This window comes from Lagopus muta, unplaced genomic scaffold (genome assembly GCF_023343835.1).
Source record: "Lagopus muta isolate bLagMut1 unplaced genomic scaffold, bLagMut1 primary scaffold_193, whole genome shotgun sequence".
Taxonomy (NCBI): domain Eukaryota; kingdom Metazoa; phylum Chordata; class Aves; order Galliformes; family Phasianidae; genus Lagopus; species Lagopus muta.
Window position 1 is genome coordinate 1 of NW_026040235.1, and position 6,634 is coordinate 6,634.

General features: G+C 53.8%; 1 long non-coding RNA gene across 1 annotated transcript; it reads left to right on the forward strand.

Annotated features, from left to right (window-relative positions):
• Nucleotides 1–5,317: 5,317 nt before the first annotated feature.
• Nucleotides 5,318–6,631, forward strand: LOC125687760 (uncharacterized). Its single transcript, XR_007374379.1, has 3 exons — nucleotides 5,318–5,390; nucleotides 6,402–6,447; nucleotides 6,609–6,631. It is a non-coding gene; the product is annotated as an uncharacterized LOC125687760 (long non-coding RNA).
• Nucleotides 6,632–6,634: the final 3 nt, after the last annotated feature.

Below are 6,634 nucleotides of genomic sequence, written 5' to 3' on the forward strand. Positions count from 1 at the left end.
GCCCCTTCCGGCGCCTAGCCAATCAACGCGCCCCGAGGGCGGAATGGGCGGGGACACGAAGTGAGAAAAGGGAAGGGAACGGCGGGGGGGAGCTCCGAGCGCCACGTGGAGGGGCAGCGGCCGGGCAGGGCGGGAGCGCCATGGCCTCCAACGGTACGGCGGGGAAAAACCGCGGCCGCGGGGGGGTCCTGAGGTGGGGGGGGGGGGCTGGAATGATGGGGGGGCGGCTGCAGTTATGGGGGGGGGTCCTAAAATGGCGGTATTATGAGGGGGGGGAGCGGCCCCATAGAGTGAGGGCCGTGCGGAGAGATTTGGGGGGAGGGGGGGGGTTCAGAGCTCGTTGTTTCTCAGTCTGCTGGGTTATTTGAGGGAGGGCGTTCATTGCGGAGGGTAATTAGCGGCGTTTGATGGAGGGAAAGTTAATTGGGAGGTTAATTGGAAGGGTTTCTTTTGTGCGGAGCGGCGCTGGGGGGGGGGGCGAGGTTTTCCCTCACCAAAACGGGTTTTCCCTCAGGAAAACGGATTTTCCTCACCAAAGCGGTTCGTTGTCCTCCTTGGCGCCGTTAAAAGGCGCGATTTCGGGCGTAGGAAAGCGTTAATTAGCAGCGTTAATGAGCGGCGTTAATTGCGACGGGCGCAATGGGCTGCGGCGTAATAACGGTTTATTCAACGAGGTTTGGGGTTTTTTCCTCACAAAATCCCCCCCCTTTTTTTTTTTCCCCCCATTTTTTTCTGTTGTTTTAAAAGTGCGGCTTCCGTGGTGGTCGGGGCGTTAATGAGCGGCGTTAATGAGCGGTGTTAATTAACGAGGGCCGTTTCCATTGGCTGTAATGGGGGGGGGGGGGGGGGGGGGCTCCTTTGCCGTCGGTTTATTTCGCCATTTTTCCTCATAAATTCATTTTTTTCCCGATATTACGTTATTATAAAGCGCGGTATTTACGCTGGGGAAGGAAACGGTGGCGAAGGCGTTAATTAAGGTGGTTAATTAGGGGCCGTTAATGAGAGGCGGCTCTTCTTTGTTACCTGTATGGGGGGGGGTTGAGAGCGGATTGATTGAAGGCTTTTTTCCTCACAAAACCGCGATTTTGGTGTTTTTTAGCAAACACGGCATCGGCTCCTTGCGTTGTGCTCTAATAAATGGATGCTTCATTAAGGCTCATTAAGGAAAAGCCTTTAATTGGCGTTAATTTCGGAGCGGTTCCGCGCAGCGCTTGAGCGCTTCTGTTGCACGGTTTTTCCTCCTAAAACTTATTTATTATTTACTTCTCCCATCGTTTTCCATCCCGTGCGACGTAAATTTGCTTCAGGGCGGAGGAATTAACGATTAATTAGCGATTAATTAACGATTAATCATCGATTAAAAGCCGTTTAATGGCGCTTGCCGTAATGGCGGGAAGCGGAAGTCGGCCGTGAGGGGTGTGGGGGGGGGGGAGGTGAAATCCCGCTCAAATTCGACGGTTTTACTCATAAAAAACCCATTTTTATTCCATTTTATTAATGAGCGCAATGAAATTATTTTATTTCCTGTGGAAAAAAAGGAGGAAATTTGGGGTAAAAACCGCAAATAACGGCCGGGTTTTTGTTGGTGCTGTGATTGAGGGCGGGGGGGGGGGGGGGGGGGCTCAGATTCATTCACGTTTCACCCCGGGATTTTTCCTTAAAAATCATTTTCTACACTTAATTTTACCGCCTGATTTCACCCTTAATTAGTTGATTATTAATTGCACTCGGTGCAAATCGATGGAAGAGCCGTTAATTGTAGTTTTTATGGGCTGTAATTGCCGTGAATGAGCGCCGTCCCCGGCGCTGCTTCAATCATTGTTTTTCCTCACAAAACGCCGCTTTGTTGTTTTAATCATAACCGCAAAGCGTGGATTTCGGTATTATGAAAAGAAAACAGCGTTTATTTCTCTAACCTTTATAATTTCGGGGTGATTTCGGGGGAGGCCTGAAGGCCTCTCAAGGCAGGATTGACGCCCCCCCCTCCCCCGCCTCCATTTTCCCCTTTTTTCCTCGGATTTTTGTGACGTTTCTGAGCGAATTTCGTTGCGGGGCGACAAAACATCGCTTTATTTTGGTCGGTATAAAAAAATTATTTGTGGGTTTGGGGGTGATTTTACTCTGAAAGTAACGAAACTCGTGGGGGGGGGAGGGGGGGGGGGCGGCGCGCAGACAAAGCGCGGCGGGAAACGGAAGCAAAGCTTGAAAACGGAGAGAAATGGCGGGGAAATGGGGATTTTGGGCTGCAAGCCTGGTGTTTTTTGCCAGTTTTGTGTCGTTTTGGGGTTATTCGGGTAATTCTGGTGTTTTTTCGGGGGGTCTGTAAGGTAGGACCCCCCTTTGCTGCCCTCTTCTTCCCCCTGCTCCCGTCCCGCCGCCGCCATTTTGTGGGGCGCGGTTTTCCCGCTGCGCCACCGCCGCCATTTTGTGTGCGCCGCGCATGCGCGGTGGGCGCCGCCGCAGTGCTACATCCGGGTCCTCCGCCCCCCATTCATTGCTATGGGGGCAGCAGCCCTGCCTTCATCTCTCGGGGGGCTTTGGGGGGAGGAGGGGGGCATTTAGGGCGGCGTGATCCCCTCCAGTTCACAGCGAAATGGGCATCATTTGGGGAATTCCCTTCCAGGCATTGGAGCCTGCCGTATTTCGAGTTATTTTGGTGGAATTTAATGAGTTTTTCTTATTGTCTTCATATAATGAGTGATGGATAAGATTTGGGGGGGGGGGGGGGGTCGTGTATTGCATTGAGAACCGTGCCATAGGCGCCCTCACCTCGTGGGTTGTGTCGGTCTGTAGCAATGCGGAATATGGAGTTTAGGAGGGGGTGTTTTGGGGATAAACGGGCAGAAAAAGGGACTTTTTGCACCATTTATGTGGCTTCGTGCAGGGATGGCAGGGAACTCAACGCGTCGCAAAAGGAGGAGCGTTAAAAGCTGGAGGTTTGGTTGCAATTCAAGGTATTTTAAGCATCAAAATTATCAATATTTATATGTATTTGTGTGTAATTTCCTTGAGCACGGTGATATTTTGGCATTAAGGTCAGTTTAGGGCTTCTTGTTAACACACGTGCATAAATTTCTGCACGCATGCATTTGTTACAAAGTGAAACTGGGAACTCAGGGATTCTTCAGGGCCTTTGTGGCCAAACGGCTGAGAAGTGGTGAATTTTAACCCAAATTAATGGGGGCTTGGCCCAAATTAAGACGTGACCCAAATTAAGGGGGGGGTTGGCCCAGGTTAGGGTGGGATTTTTGGCCCCAATTAAGGCGGTTTTGACCCCAATTAAGGTGAGTTTGGCCCCAATTAAGGTGAGTTTGGCCCCACTTGAGGTAGGTTTCAACCCAGATTAAGGTGAATTTGGTCCAAATCAAGCTGAAATTGGTCCAAATTAAGGTGAATTTGGCCCAGATGGGCAGCAATTCCAGTGTTGATGGGATCTGTGACACGTGGGCAGGGATTCATGCTTTATTGACACCGATGTCGCCATCAACTGGAATAAATGGGCAAAACTGACCCCGATTTGGTCCCCAATTCACTTCAGTCTGTGATTTTGATGCGATTGGAGGGGAATTGAAGCAGATTCTGATTGAGATTTGAGGGCAGTTGGGGGGCGCAGCGTTTGGGGACGGAGGCAACCGATGTCTGTGGTTTTGTCTGTCGCTGGTGGATGTTTGGTGTGAGTTGTGGTGGGCCTTGATGGGGGCTTTGTGCACAAACAGGGGGGGAAGTTGGTGCCAGAGTTGCAGGGGTGTTAACAGAGGATGCAGTGCAGAAAAATGAGTGAGAGCGATGGGAAAAAGGCACCGCGGTCACAGGGAACAGCAGAGGGAACGACAGGAAAGAACTGGGGAGGAATGGGTGAAGTTGATGGGTGTAAAGTTGGCTTGACGTGACCCGAAATGGTGATGGGCGTGGGCAGAAATGGGCTCAGAAATGGGGCCTGCTGTTGGCACACATTGAGCCGGGGTCACGGCGTGCAAAAATGGGTTTGGGGGCAGGTTTGGGCAGCACAGGAGCAGAGCTGGGCGCCGTCGTGAGCCAGGATGTGCTGTGGGGCTGAGCCATGTTTTGATGGGAGGCTGAGCCACGGTGTGCTGTGGGGCTGAGCCACGGTGTGCTGTGGGGCTGAGCCGTGGCGTGCTGTGGGGCTGAGCCGTGGCGTGCTGTGGGGCTGAGCCATGGTGTGCTGTGGGGCTGAGCCATGGTGTGCTGTGGGGCTGAGCCATGGTGTGCTGTGGGGCTGAGCCATGGTGTGCTGTGGGGCTGAGCCAGGTTGTGCTGTGGGGCTGAGCCGCGGTGTGCTGTGGGGCTGAGCCACGGTGTGCTGTGGGGGCTGAGCCAGGTTGTGCTGTGGGGCTGAGCCATGGTGTGTGCTGTGGGGCTGAGCCACGGCGTGCTGTGGGGCTGAGCCATGTTTTGATGGGAGGCTGAGCCATGGTGTGCTGTGGGGCTGACCCATATTTTGATGGGAGGCTGACCCATGTTGTGCTGTGGGGCTGAGCCATGTTTTGATGGCAGGCTGACCCACGGTGTGCTGTGGGGTCTGAGCCCCGTTTTGATAGGAGGCTGACCCACGGCGTGCTGTGGGGCTGAGCCATGTTTTGATGGGAGATTGACCCATGTTGTGCTGTGGGTCTGAGCCATGTTTTGATGGGAGGCTGAGCCACGGCGTGCTGTGGGGCTGACCCATGTTGTGCTGTGGGTCTGACCCATATTTTGATGGGAAACTGACACCCATTTGGATGCAGGTCTGACCCATGTTGTGCTGTGGGTCTGACCCATATTTTGATGGGAGGCTGAGCCACATTGTGCTGTGAGTCTAAGCCAGGTTTTGATGACAGGCTGACCCACGGCGTGCTGTGGGGCTGAGCCATGTTTTGATAGGAGGCTGACCCACGGTGTGCTGTGGGTCTGAGCCATGTTTTGAGGGGAGGCTGACCCACGGCGTGCTGTGGGTCTGACCTGTGTTGTGCTGTGGGTCTGACCCATGTTGTGCTGTGGGGCTGACCCATATTTTGATGGGAAACTGACACCCGTTTGGATGCAGGTCTGACCCATGTTGTGCTGTGGGGCTGAGCCATGTTTTGATGGGAGGCTGACCCATGTTGTGCTGTGGGGCTGAGCGAGGTTTTGATGCAGGTCTGACCCATGTTGTGCTGTGGGTCTGACCCATATTTTGATACAGGTCTGACCCATGTTGTGCTGTGGGTCTGAGCCCCATTTGGACACAGCTCTGACCCATGTTGTGCTGTGGGTCTGAGCCCCATTTCGATGCAGGTCTGACCCATGTTGTGCTGTGGGGTCTCAGCCCCGTTTCCATGCAGGTCTGACCCATGTTGTGCTGTGGGTCTGAGCCCCATTTCAATGCAGGTCTGACCCATGTTGTGCTGTGGGTCTCAGCCCCTTTTGGATGCAGGTCTGACCCATGTTGTGCTGTGGGTCTCAGCCCCATTTCAATGCAGGTCTGACCCATGTTGTGCTGTGGGTCTCAGCCCCATTTCAATGCAGGTCTGACCCATGTTGTGCTGTGGGTCTGAGCCCCGTTTCAGTGCAGGTCTGACCCATGTTGTGCTGTGGGTCTCAGCCCCATTTCAGTGCAGGTCTGACCCATGTTGTGCTGTGGGTCTCAGCCCCGTTTTGATGCAGGTCTGACCCATGTTGTGCTGTGGGTCTGAGCCCATTTCAATGCAGGTCTGACCCATGTTGTGCTGTGGGTCTCAGCCCCATTTCAATGCAGGTCTGACCCATGTTGTGCTGTGGGTCTGAGCCCCGTTTTGATGCAGGTCTGACCCATGTTGTGCTGTGGGTCTCAGCCCCATTTCAATGCAGGTCTGACCCATGTTGTGCTGTGGGTCTCAGCCCCGTTTCCATGCAGGTCTGACCCATGTTGTGCTGTGGGTCTGAGCCCCATTTCAATGCAGGTCTGACCCATGTTGTGCTGTGGGTCTCAGCCCCTTTTGGATGCAGGTCTGACCCATGTTGTGCTGTGGGTCTCAGCCCCATTTCAATGCAGGTCTGACCCATGTTGTGCTGTGGGTCTCAGCCCCATTTCAATGCAGGTCTGACCCATGTTGTGCTGTGGGTCTGAGCCCCATTTCAGTGCAGGTCTGACCCATGTTGTGCTGTGGGGTCTCAGCCCCGTTTTGATGCAGGTCTGACCCATGTTGTGCTGTGGGTCTGAGCCCATTTCAATGCAGGTCTGACCCATGTTGTGCTGTGGGTCTCAGCCCCATTTCAATGCAGGTCTGACCCATGTTGTGCTGTGGGTCTGAGCCACGGTTTGACGCTGGTCTGACCCATGTTTTGATACTGGTCTGACCCATGTTGTGCTGTGGGTCTGACCCATATTTCGATACAGGTCTGACCCATGTTGTGCTGTGGGTCTGAGCCCCATTTCAATGCAGGTCTGACCCATATTTTGATACAGGTCTGACCCATGTTGTGCTGTGGGTCTGAGCCCCATTTGGATGCAGGTCTGACCCATGTTGTGCTGTGGGTCTGAGCCCCGTTTGGATGCAGGTCTGACCCATGTTGTGCTGTGGGTCTGAGCCCCATTTGGATGCAGGTCTGACCCATGTTGTGCTGTGGGTCTGAGCCCCATTTCAATGCAGGTCTGACCCATATTTTGATACAGCTC